We start from the raw sequence: 12,438 nt of genomic DNA, 5'->3' as shown, positions 1-12,438 counted from the left end.
AGTCTGTGGGAAGAATGGAGTTGGAAACATCAACAGCAATGGTCACCTACTACTGAAGACTTGACCTCATTACAAACTGAGTTCCAGATGCACCCTCATAGCAAACACTGGCATCTCTTGGACTATGTGATTGTGTAAGGAGAGGAGACAGGATATGAGTGATGTAGGAAATGTGTAGAGCAGAGTGCTGCACTGATCACAGACTCAGCCTTTCTAAGCTAAATATTCATATTCAACCAAAGCAGCAGCCCCAAGGCCACTGTACCAGAAGAATTAATAGCAAGAGATTAGTGATTCTCTGAGCAGGAACAGTTTGTTGCTAACTTGAAGGAAAAGTTGAGCCATGACACAGTTGGCCATGGTGGAATAGAAAAGGAGTGGGCAGTTATACCAGAGATCTGGTATAACACTGTATTTGCTCATTTGGGCCAGAACATTTACAAACATAAAGACTGGTTTGATGAAAATGATGGGGAAATACAGAAGCTACTACATGAAAAATTGAAAACTCCACAGGGTTTACCTATAGTATGGTTCATTCATTTCTAAGAAGGCAGCATTTTAATTCCATCAAAAGTAAAGTACAAGTGAAGTTTAGAGAAGTTCAAGATTCTTGATTCAGTAAAAAGGGGAAAGAAACTCAGTTTTATGCAGATAGTTGCAATCCAAAATGCTTTTATGATGCCCTCAAGGCTATTTATAGGCCAAAGACATATGGTGCATCTTAATTACTCAGTGCTGATGGAGTCACATTGATTAGTGTTAGGGACAAGATCCTAGAGCAATGGGCTGAATACTTACATTGTGTTTTTAATAGATGATCATTAATCAATAGCAGAAGCCATTAACCATTTATCTGAAGTAGAAGTCAATCCATACCCAGCTGAAACTCCAACTGAAGAAGAGGTTTTGAATGCCATTAAGCTTCTTTCATGTGGGAAAGCACCTGGTATTGATTTTAGCTAAGATTTACAAGGTGTGGGGGGTCCATTGATCATACAAAAGTTAACTGAAATTTTCTAGGTTATATGGCATGAAGAGATCATCCCCCAGGAATTCAATGATACCCCATTGTCCACTTCTATAAAGATAAAGGGAAGAGATTGTCTCATGACAACCACAGGAGTATTTCCCTTTTAGTCATTGCTGTTAAAATTCTTGCCAGAGTCCTTCTCAATAGGCTGATCTTCACCTAGAAGATGGTTACCTCCCTGGGAGCCAGTGTAGCTTCATAAAGGATTGAGAAATAGTTAATATGGTGTTTGCTGCCCAAAAGCTCAAGGAAAAATGCCAAGAGTAGAACAGAAGTCTCTGACCAAAGTCTTTAATACAAAATATCATGAGTGTTTATGGAAAATTATGTCAAAATTTGCTGTGTCCATAGAAGTTCATTAGTATTGCACATCAATTTCATGATGACATTCTTGTCTGGGTTTTGGATAGTGAACAATGTTTTCCTTGCTCCCAGGCTTTTTAGCATGATGTTTTCAGTCATGATATCAAATGCCTTCAATGAGGATGATGTGGTCAGCTACCACACTGTTAGTAAATTCATTATCTTGGGCAAGTCACTTAGCCCCACTGCCTTGTAACCTGCTCCCCCTCCAAAAAAAGAAAAAAAAAGGGCTACAAGCCAAGACAAAAGTGAAGGGAGTGCTGGTATGTGATTTTATGTTTGCAGATGATTGTGCACTCGATGCCGCCTCTGAAGTTATAACAAAGTCTGGATCGATTCTCTGCTGCTTGTGTTAATTTTGGTCTAATACCAAGAAAACACAGGGGCCCCATCAGTCAGCACCACACCATCCATATGTGGGACCATCAGTTACTGCAATTTGAATACTGTGGATAAGTTCACTTACCTTAACAGCGTACTTCCCAGGGAGGTATGCATTGATAGTGAAGTTGACACATGCATTGTCAGAGCTAGCTCAGTATTTGGGGGACTCCAAAAGAAAGTGAAGGAGAGAAAAGGTATTAGACTACCAAAATAAAGGTCTACAGAGCTGTTGTGCTGAGTTCCTTGCTGTATGCCTGTGAAACCTGGACAGTCTACTAGCCCCAAGTCAGGAAACTGAATTGCTTCCATTTAAATGATCTTAGGGAGATTCTGAATATCGTCTGGTAGGTTCTTGAGCCAAACTGCCAAGCATTCAAATGTTATTAACAGAGGGAGCAACTCTGATGGGTGGGTCACATTGTTTGAATGCACAACACAAGCTTGCCCAAAAGACTGTTTTATGGAGAACTCACACAAGGCAAGCGTTCACAAGGAGGATAGAAGAAGAGATATAGGGACACCCTGAAGTTCCCTTTTAAGAACTTTCAAATTGATTGTACAGCACGGGAGACACTGGTACAGGCCTGCCCAATATGGTGTGACTTCATAGAATTAAAGCAGTCAAAGGAAACATGAAATACATAAGTTTAGAGTAAATAGCCCAGGTGTTCACATGGACTATTTGTGTCCAACCTGTGGTAGAGCATCCCAAGTTCGTACTGGTCTGATTAGCCACAGTCAAACACACTGTAATTTCTCAGAACAGTGATGTCATTTTGATCTTCTTTGATAATGAAGGACAAGACCCAACCAACTACATGTCAGCACTGCAAAAAGCTTTTAAAAAATTCTTTTTCATTTGACCAAAGAGAAAAAAATAGCACAGTCATAGCCCTCAAGGAGCTTAGTCTAGTAAAGAGGAGGGATTTGAGAAATAATTGAATGCGTAAGAGAAGTCAAATGAATTGACCTCAGAGAATTAATCACTTCTAACTGAGGAGGGTTAGAGAAAGCTTCGTAGAGGAAGAGGAGGAGGAGGAAAAGTGGAGGAGGAACATACCTGATCTAGGCCTTGAAGGAGAGGGAGGGAGTCAATTTGCATAGATGAGGAGTGATACTGACTACAGATGTATGCAAAAAAAGCCTGGAGAAGGGAGATGGCAGCATTGGGTCAGGAAAAAGTGAGTAGTTCAATTTGACTGGAACACATTATATACAAAAAACTGTTAAATAAGGTTGGAAAGGTAAACTGAGTTCATATTGTGGAAAGCCCAAGAGCATGGTTAAAAGATTTACATTTTAGGGGCAGCTGGGTGGCACAGTAGATAGAGCACCAGCCCTGGAGTCAGGAGTACCTGAGTTCAAATCCGGTCTCAGACACTTAATAATTACCCATCTGTGTGGCCTTGGGCAAGCCACTTAACCCCATTGCCTTGCAAAAACTAAAAAAAAAAAAAATTGAATTTTATTTCCCAGGTGATGGATTGGGAATCAGGGTTATGATCAATGAGGTGCAAAACTGAGGATATCTTTGTGCCCATCAAGTAAGTTCAGAAGTTACTAATCCAAAGAGTTAATGTTAGAACTAATCCTAACTCTGTTTATTGAATTGAATGAAATTGGGAACTATTAATTGTAATCCTGCCTTGACTTCCCTAACAGGGATAAAGGGATGAGCTGATGCCAAAACATCCATAATTGACTAGTTATTATTCCCTGCATTATAGATGAGACTCAAGGAATGTCTAATTAAAACTGTTGAACAGTTCAGCCATCTGCAGCCTCATATGTCAGAGATGTTATTGCTCTACAATTGAGGTCCTTCAAAAAATACCCTATGTAGTTGAGAACAGGTTTAGAGCTGGAGAATATTTTAGAGATTTTCTACTCTAACCCTAACTTTTTTTTTTTTAGGTTTTTGCAAGGCAAATGGGGTTAAGTGGCTTGCCCAAGGCCACACAGCTGGGTAATTATTAAGTGTCTGAGACCGGATTTGAACTCAGGTACTCCTGACTCCAGGGCTGGTGCTTTATTCACTGCACCACCTAGCAGCCCCCAACCCTAACTTTTTACATAGAAGGGGGACCTTCCCCTTCATTCAGTATTTCAACTCCCCAGAATTCTTTAACTCCAGAGGACTGTTTTTGGGACTGGGATTAGGGTAGTTTAGGCCACACATGAACTAATTTCCTGAGAGTCTTCTATATGACTGATAAGTTAATAATACAGAATGTCACACCTAGTAGGAAAAAAAGTCATCTTTCAGCAGGCAGCCCTACTAATTGCAACTCTCTGGGGGACAAGATGTAAATTCAATGAAAGGTAAAGGATGGCTCTTCTCTAATGCTAGTCATGGCAATCGGGGGATATGGCTCCCCATGTGGAATATAAGACTTACTGGCTGAGCTTTTTCTAGGCTACTTTGTTTTTGTGTATTTCTTTAAGCATTTACCTTATGAGCAATGAAAACTCTGAAGAGATTATAGCTTTGACAGCTGGTGTCTTCACCTTCCCTGGCATCTGAGCAGCAGGATTTTTGAGAAATTTCCTAAGCATTGGCAAGAGTGGGCTGGCACAAGGGAAGAGCTGGCATTAGAGAGAGACCAGCAAAGATGGAGGAGTAGGAGGAAGCAGTTCAGTTCTTCCCCACAGCTATGTCTAGAAAGAACGTCAGTCTTGATTGGAAAAATCCTAGGAAAAAACTGTCGGTTTTCAATTTTCAGTCAGTAGGGAGACAGAAAGAGGTCTGTGAGTATGGGATGACACAGATGCAGGTCTCCTCTTGGACTGAACCTGCTATCTTGATTCCTCAACTACAAACCTCAGATCAGGCTGGGAACTGAATCCCCAAGCTCATAGAACCACACAGCTGATTCTCCCTTCTGCTAGGGAGGCCTAGTGCATGGCTAAAGGTACCCCTGTCATTCAATTGTGTCAATCTTTGAGACCCCATATGGGTGTCATTGTTATCCTTTTGGCCCCTTGAGGTAGGTTGCTATTGCTGTTCAATGATGTCTGACTCTTGGTGAAGCCCTTTGGGATTTTCTCAGCAAAGATACTGGAGTGATTTGCTGGATCTTTCTCTACCTCAATTTACAGATGAAGAAACTGAGACAAACAAGGTGAAGTGACTTATCCAAATTAAGTGACTCACACAGCTAGTCAGTGTCTGAGGCCAGATTTGAACTCTGGAAGATGAATCTTCCTGACTTCAGGCACTATGACTGCCTTGAAGTTACCCTTAACCTTGGACTGAGGTATAAGTTGCATCCTTAGGCTCAGGAACTCAGACAGGTATGACTAATGGGTATTTCCACAAATATAGTAGAACAGAAAAACTGCATAGCCTTTTTAGGTATTATTCAACATATAACTTTTAAAGCCCTCCTACTAGTCTGTGATTATTTCTGGCTTTCCTTTTGTTCTCTTCTGTATATTACCAAAAAAAAAAAAAGATAATAGCATTTATTCATGTGAGGCAATCCAAAAATCAGAGAGGAAAACTCTATGGAAGGCATTTGGGTAAAGATAAGTATAAGGAGAAGCACAGGCAACATTAGGTGAAAACCCCTGGATAGAAGAAGAAATAGATAAGGAATCTGGGAAATAGATCCCAAGGCTTCCATAAAGATACTGATATAGGTGTAATTGAGAACTTCAATTATCTTGCAATTCTACCAAAAGCAGAGCATCTAACACAGTCTTAGCTTACCATAATGATGATTTATTCTTGAAAAGTAGAGAAAACATTAAGAGGAATTGCTTTTTTGAAGGTAGTTGTTGAAATGGAAATGATGGAAATCTAGGGGTAGAGGTGGAAATGATCATTATATCTTAGCAATAATGGTGGAGAGAGAGAGAAGAAATCTGGGCATTGTTTGGCTTGCATCCTTGGCTTTGGAAGAGTGGGCTTCAAAAAGGTCTAGAGAAAGGCTCAGTAGACTCTTATAGACAAAATTTCTTCAGGGCAAGGCAACCTGAGAAGAATTAGAATGAAATTTTGAAGATGCGTTGAGGGTATGACCGGGCATTGTCTGGGATCCTCATTTCAGTCACCAATGAGGATTTTTTCAGGGGTTAATGAACTGTTTTTGATCAAGTATGAATTCCTTGACTGGTATCTACAACAATCAGTTCATACATTTGGTCTTCCCACTTGTCTTTGGCCTTTAAAAGGCATTATGGAGACAGAGCAGACAATCAGACACATAAAGACTCAGTTCCTTAAAAGGAAGCCTGCATCCCCACACCATCCTTTCTCAGAGACACCACTTGTTAATTAATACATCCTTAGTGCTTATAGACCAGACATTGTGCTGTGGGTGCTGGAAATCCAAAGACAAAAAAATTATCTTATGTAATATTTTGTATATATCTTTATAATGAAAATATTTGGTTTATCATACTTCACTTACTAAAAAGGTTTTGTTATTATTGTTCAGTTGTGTCTGAATCTCTATGATACTATCTGAGGTTTTCTTGTTAAAGATACAAAGATAGTGGCTTAACATTTCCTTCTCCAGTTCATTCTATAGATGAGAAAACTGAGTAAGAGACTTGCCCAGAGTCACATAGCCAGTAAGTGTCTGAGGCCAGATCTGAACTCAGGAAGATGAGTCTTCCTGACTACAGGTCCAACACTCAATCTACTTTACTACCTAGCTGTGCCCAATAAAGAGGTATTTTGCCTCAAAAAGAGAGTAAAAGTTGGTCTACAGAGACCAGCTTCCTTTTTATCCTGGTTGTTGTTCATCCTTCATGTGCTTCCTAACATGTGCTTCTTGATTATTCCTTGGGTGACCCTCAACTTTTTATTCCTTAGAGACCATGAAAATTTATGATTCATCAGAACATCAAATCAGAATTATATTTGAAGAACTTTTGTTTCAGGGGAAAACTTGGGGTCACTAAAAGCATGGCAGAATTTCCCAAAGACAATCTAGCCTACTCTCTTATTCAATTCTGGGACTAGTGTATTGTCTATGCACATCATCTGTCCAAGACAGATGTACTAATGGATTAAATCTATGGGTTGTCCATATATGATAGCAATAAAATTTAATGCAATCTTGATTTTCATTAAGAGAGCTGATAATCCCATTGGACTCTGCTCTGGTTGATATGAAATAAATCATTCAGCTCTGGGCACAGGGTGCTGAAAGGCCTCATATTTATAACATATGAACATCAGTTGAAGAACTAGGGAGGTTGAGCCTGGAGAAGAGAAGACATAGAGAGGCAATTGTCTTTACATGTTTGAAAGGTTGTCAAGTAAAAGAAATATTGACTGTTGTTCTTGGCCCCAGTGGCAGAACTAGTCATCATTGCTGAAAGTTGCCCAGGCAAATTTTTGGAAATTTATGAAAAAGTTTCTTAACAAAAGTTCTTCAAAAGTGGAATGGACTGTCTTGGAAGGTCCAATGGTTTTCCCTTCTTCAAGCTGATGTTCTAGGAGAGATTCCTAGACATATATGGATGGGTTGGATTAGGTAGCCCTTGAAAGGCAGTTAGATAGTACAGTGAGTGAACAGAGCACGAGTTCAAATCTAGCCTCAGATATTTATTAGTTCCATGACCCTTGGCAAGTCAGTTAACTTAGACCTACTTCAGTTTCCTCAACTGAAAATGGAGATCATAATAGCACCTACTTCCTAGAGTTGATGCAAGGATCAAATGAGACATTTGCAAAGTGCTTAGCACAATACTTTGCACAAGTGGGTTCTATATAAATGTTAGCGATTATTATTATCTCAGATATTTTGACTCTCAACTTCATTGTACTTCAGGTATATAGTCATATTATAAAAAAATTGTTCCAGTTCTAAATTAATTTAATGCAGTTTGCATGTATAAAGTACCTACCATGAGGAAGGCACTGTCAATATCTAAATCTTCGAAATTCCTCTCTCACTGTAATGTCCTGTCTTTCTGACTTTCCCACTGAATTGTTACTTCCTGACTGGCAGTCATTTGGTCTCTTCTTTCCCCCTGGCTTGGGTCTAATTCTCCTCCTTCTAGCTTTAACCCTATTTCAAGAAGGCATCAGTCTCTACTCAGGAATTCCTTGTCTCTATTTCCTCCACGTTCCCCACCCTGATAGATAATGCCTGACACCTGGTCAAATTCTCCATCTTCTTTTTTTCTTTCCTGCTCCTGAGATACCCAGAGGAAGTCATGAAAACTTGCTGCCATGAACACTACAGCTTCACCACATCTAACCCTCACCTTGTCCTCCCTGCTGCATGGTGTCTTCTGTTTGTTTCCAGGGTTTCATCACATTCCCCATTTTAGTGTTCGTCCTTCAATTTGAAGAGGACCAATGACATCCCAGGGTGATGTCCTGATTGCAAATGAATTGGATGTGAGACAGAGTTGCATAAAGTTGCCAACTTCTCTCTCTTTTCCAGAGTCATCAAGTTCCAGGGACCAAGTCAAAGGTGAGATGGTTGAGTAGCCCAGGATGCCAGGGGAGCTTGTTGTCTTCAATGCCTGGCCAAGCTCAAAGTGCTTCACCATAGACTTCAGGTGACTTCGGGACCATTAGAACAAATTGTTCTCACTGGGAGAATTTGAATGTTTGAGGTAGATATCCCCCTGATTCACCAATGGTTGGAGGGCCTGTCAGTTACCCTCCAACTGAATTAGCCCATCTGTCCTTGGTCTACCAGGGTGGAGCTGATGTGAATGCTACAGCTTCTTAGAGCCACAGGTGAGAGTTGAGTGAAAATGAGCTGGAGAATGTAATAGCAACCACTACGGTACTGTTGCCAAGAAACAACCCCCCCACCCCCAAAAGGGGTCAGAAAGTTGGACATGACTGAAATAACTCAACATTCTGGTGGCAATGTTGTCTTGAATTGAATGTAACTAACTTCATGCCTCATTAAAAAAAATCCTGGAGCTAGAAAGGACTCCTGGACATAATTTGGTTGTCTTCTGCCTTTGGTAATAATAATTCATATTTACATGATACTTTTTAACCATATAAAGTCTAAATCTATAATATAGAGGAAATATTATTTCTCTTTGACAAAGAAACTGAGGCTTATAGATACCCAGCATAGCTAGTTGTAAAACCATTAATAAAACTGAGCTTTCCTTACTCTTGGGAGCCTTCAGTCCTTTTTACCTCCAGTCACATGCAACTTGACTCAAACTGGCTGACCTCCCTCAAGTGACAGCAAGAGGAACAGTTTTAGCTACAATTTTGATTGTCTACTATTAAAAAGAATTTACATTTTATAAGTGTGATGGGCTCAACTGTCAAGAGTTCAAGAACAGGGCAGCTAGGTGGTTCAGTGGATAGTACACCGGCTCCGGAGTCAGGAGTACCTGAGTTCAAATCCGACCTCAGACAATTAATAATTACCTAGCTGTGTGTTCTTGGGCAAGCCATTTAACACCATTGCCTTGCTAAAAGCAAAAAACAACAAAATAAAAAGAGTTCAAGAACAAGGTAGGTCCTAGTGGGGTTGCGCAGTTCAAATGAGATAATAGATGTACAGCTTTCTGCAACCTCAAAATGCTATATGAATGCCAGTATTATGATTATGATTAACCTACAGAGACCAGATCTCATTCCCTGAATCTTCTGTTCCTGCTGAATTAAAACATTATTCATCTACTGCGCCACCCAGCTGCCCCTAAAGCAATATTTATAAAGCAATACAGAGACAGGCTGGGAAATGTTTAACAAGTGAGTACTCCTTGAAAAAAAAATATATGCACACGTACTCACTTTTAAGGTTAATCTGCAATATCAACATTTTTCTAAGTCTACATAATCAACAAAACAATAAATCAAGCATTGATTTGTAGTGGGGTATAAATGATCAGATTGAAAAATTAACAGTGAACTCTTGGGAACCCAGGAGCCAGCTCTAGCACACTCCTAGTCCTGTCTTTCCAAAAGAAAGTACTAGATGTTTTAGGAAAATGAAGTTTCAGAGGCTAGTGAGAGGGTGTCCTGAAATTACCATATACTAAGTCCATATACTAAGTCAAATGTAAGTCCTTAATCTAATTGAGGGGAGTAGGATGTTTCAAACAAATCCCATGCTCTTGGCCAATTGCAAGTCCTGAAGAGTTTGGCCACAAAAACATCCTGCCTGGTACAATAATTGTAAGGCAGGAGCTCTGGAGGTTTCTCTCTTGTCCTGTCTGCTTTACATGCTCTTTATTCAGGGAGACCAAAGGAATGCTGTGGAAATTTGAAGAGATTTATACCATTTTATAGACAGTATTGGCAGTAGGAGGCTGCAGGTCAAATTCACACCTAAATCTATCTGCATAGCCCGTTTGCTTAACAGTTCCCCTGGTTCCCTAGTCCACTTCTCCCCCTTGTCAGATCATAGCAAGTCCTCTTGCCTTCCACAGCCCCATTTCCACACTTGTCCATTGTCCATCCACAATTCCCTAGCCTGAACATTTATAGGGGCAGGATCATGTCAAATCTGGCTGCACCTAGATCCCATATAAGGACTGTATACACAGTTTGATTCTATTACCATTACTAAGTGAATATCCAAATATGGGTCTTATATCCCATCAAGCTGGACTACTGTGATTAAGGAAAATTCACATTCACATCTGGACCAAACATCATCTGCTTTACAATAGGAGTCCCAGAATGATAATATTAAAAGGGTCCCGAGGGATCCTAGAGCCTGTCATTTCATTTTATAGACAAGAAAAAGGAGGCGAAATTACTTCCCAGAGATCACAAAGCTAGTAGTAGAGTTAGAAACTAGGATTTAGGTCTTCTTCCTTCTGTGCCTCACTGAAATTATATTTACATCTAAACCAGAGGGCTATTGTGTATAGCAGTCACAGATATGAAAGCAGTGATGGTCATAATTACAAAAATAGCACATGTATTGTAATCTTCCATCCTACCATCAACAGACAGCGTCTGCCTGAATACTTAAGATGGTTAGGCAAGATTTCACTATTCTCTCCTTCTCTTAGGTGACATATTGAGGCTGACATACTGAGTATAGTAGAGTTCTAATTCATATTTCCTTCATCTTACTCCTATCAGAAATGATCAACACAACTTTTGAACATAGATGTATCTGAGGAAGCACTATTGTATACATATATTTTAACTCTATTGTCCATGATTATGTCCCAGGGTTTGAGCCCTACAGAGGTAGAAAAGCACTTAAATAAGGCAGGAAAATGACTAATCTGTAAATACATTAATTACAAACATGTATGTACAAAATTCACCTATCTGAGGAAAGGGTGGTGGGAAGGGAGGGTAGAAGGAAATTATGTAACTTAAAAATATGCAAATGCATGTGGATGAATGTTGAAAAACTTTCATAACATGTAATTGGAAAAATAAAATATCAATTGAAAAAACTTTAATATGGCAGCTATGATATAAAGTAAATAGATTACACCTTTTTCTACTTTTCCCTTATATTCCCTTATAGAAAAAAAGGATACAAAACATAACACATTATTTGAAGACTCATAGGATCATTTTCTTTTAAAGTTTAGGAGAGATTTTATAGTTTATAAACTAACAATCAACATTTATTAAATGCCTGCTCTGGGCTGAAAGGTAGTAAAGCACAGTAGATAGCAAGTTAGCCTCAGATTCAGGAAGTCATGAATTCAAATCTTGCCTCTGCCCTATTTAACATTGGGTAAATTAATTAACCTCTCAATGCCCTAGATACATTATAAGTTTTAGAAGAGGTATTGAATGATCTGAATTGTGAGGAGAAATTATATGAATGAAATTCACAGTTCCAATCACTGTCTCTATGGACTAGGAATGGTGTTAAGTACAAAGACTAAAGGGAACTATACCTTGCCCTCAAGGAGCCTACAATCTAAAGGGAGAGAATAAACCTTGACAAAGAGAAATAGTAATCCAGCCTCTATTTAATCACTTCTTTGATCCCAGGGTAGCTCAGTAAATCCTAAATATTTTCTGTTACAATGTTGGCTCAGTCTGAACAACAACAACAACAAAAGAAGAATTCAATGTAAGGAAAAAGGATATCAGTTTCTCTTATACCCAACAATCCTAGTACTATCCTTGGGAGCAACATGGAATAGTTTTCATATAATGTTTTTTTTATACATTTGGAGATATATCTCATCTTCCTTATGTTGTCTCCAGTATAATTTAAACACTCAGCTCATTCAATTGTTTCTCCTGTGACATGAGTTTCATCTCATTCCAAGCTTTTAGCCTTTTTAATCTTCCCATAGGGGCACTGATGAAAAAATGGAAATACTTCTTTAATAAAAGTGAATGGACTAATTTCTTTCTCTTTTTCCCTCATATAAAGTAATTCAAGCAAACTAGCTAAATCTCACTATTATGAAGATTGTTTTTCTAAAAACCCATACAAATGGGTTTCTAGGAAAAGACGAGAAAGTAACTAGAAAATTCATTTCTATTCATGTTCATTATGCAATTAAAATGTCCTCTTCTCTTGGGAAAAAAAAAAACAGGGACAGCTAGGTGGCATAGTGGATAGAGTACCAGCCCTGAGTCGAGAGGAGCAGAGTTCAAATCCAGCCCCAGACACTTAATAATTACCTAGCAGTGTGACCTTGGGCAAGTCACTTAACCCCATTGCCTTGCCAAAAAAAAATATGGAAAAAAGGTTTTGAAGTTCACTTTGTATATTCCA

The 12,438-nt window shown here is 39.1% G+C and overlaps 1 protein-coding gene across 6 annotated transcripts in view; it reads right to left on the bottom strand.

The window, feature by feature from the left end:
• Positions 1 to 12,438, bottom strand: part of VWA3A (von Willebrand factor A domain containing 3A) — an 85,454-nt gene that overhangs the window by 64,464 nt on the left and 8,552 nt on the right. The window lies entirely within an intron of this gene.

This window comes from Macrotis lagotis, chromosome X, assembly GCF_037893015.1.
Source record: "Macrotis lagotis isolate mMagLag1 chromosome X, bilby.v1.9.chrom.fasta, whole genome shotgun sequence".
Taxonomy (NCBI): Eukaryota; Metazoa; Chordata; class Mammalia; order Peramelemorphia; family Peramelidae; genus Macrotis; species Macrotis lagotis.
The sequence above is the reverse complement of the archived record's forward strand: the minus strand, read 5'-3'. Positions and strand labels throughout refer to the sequence as shown.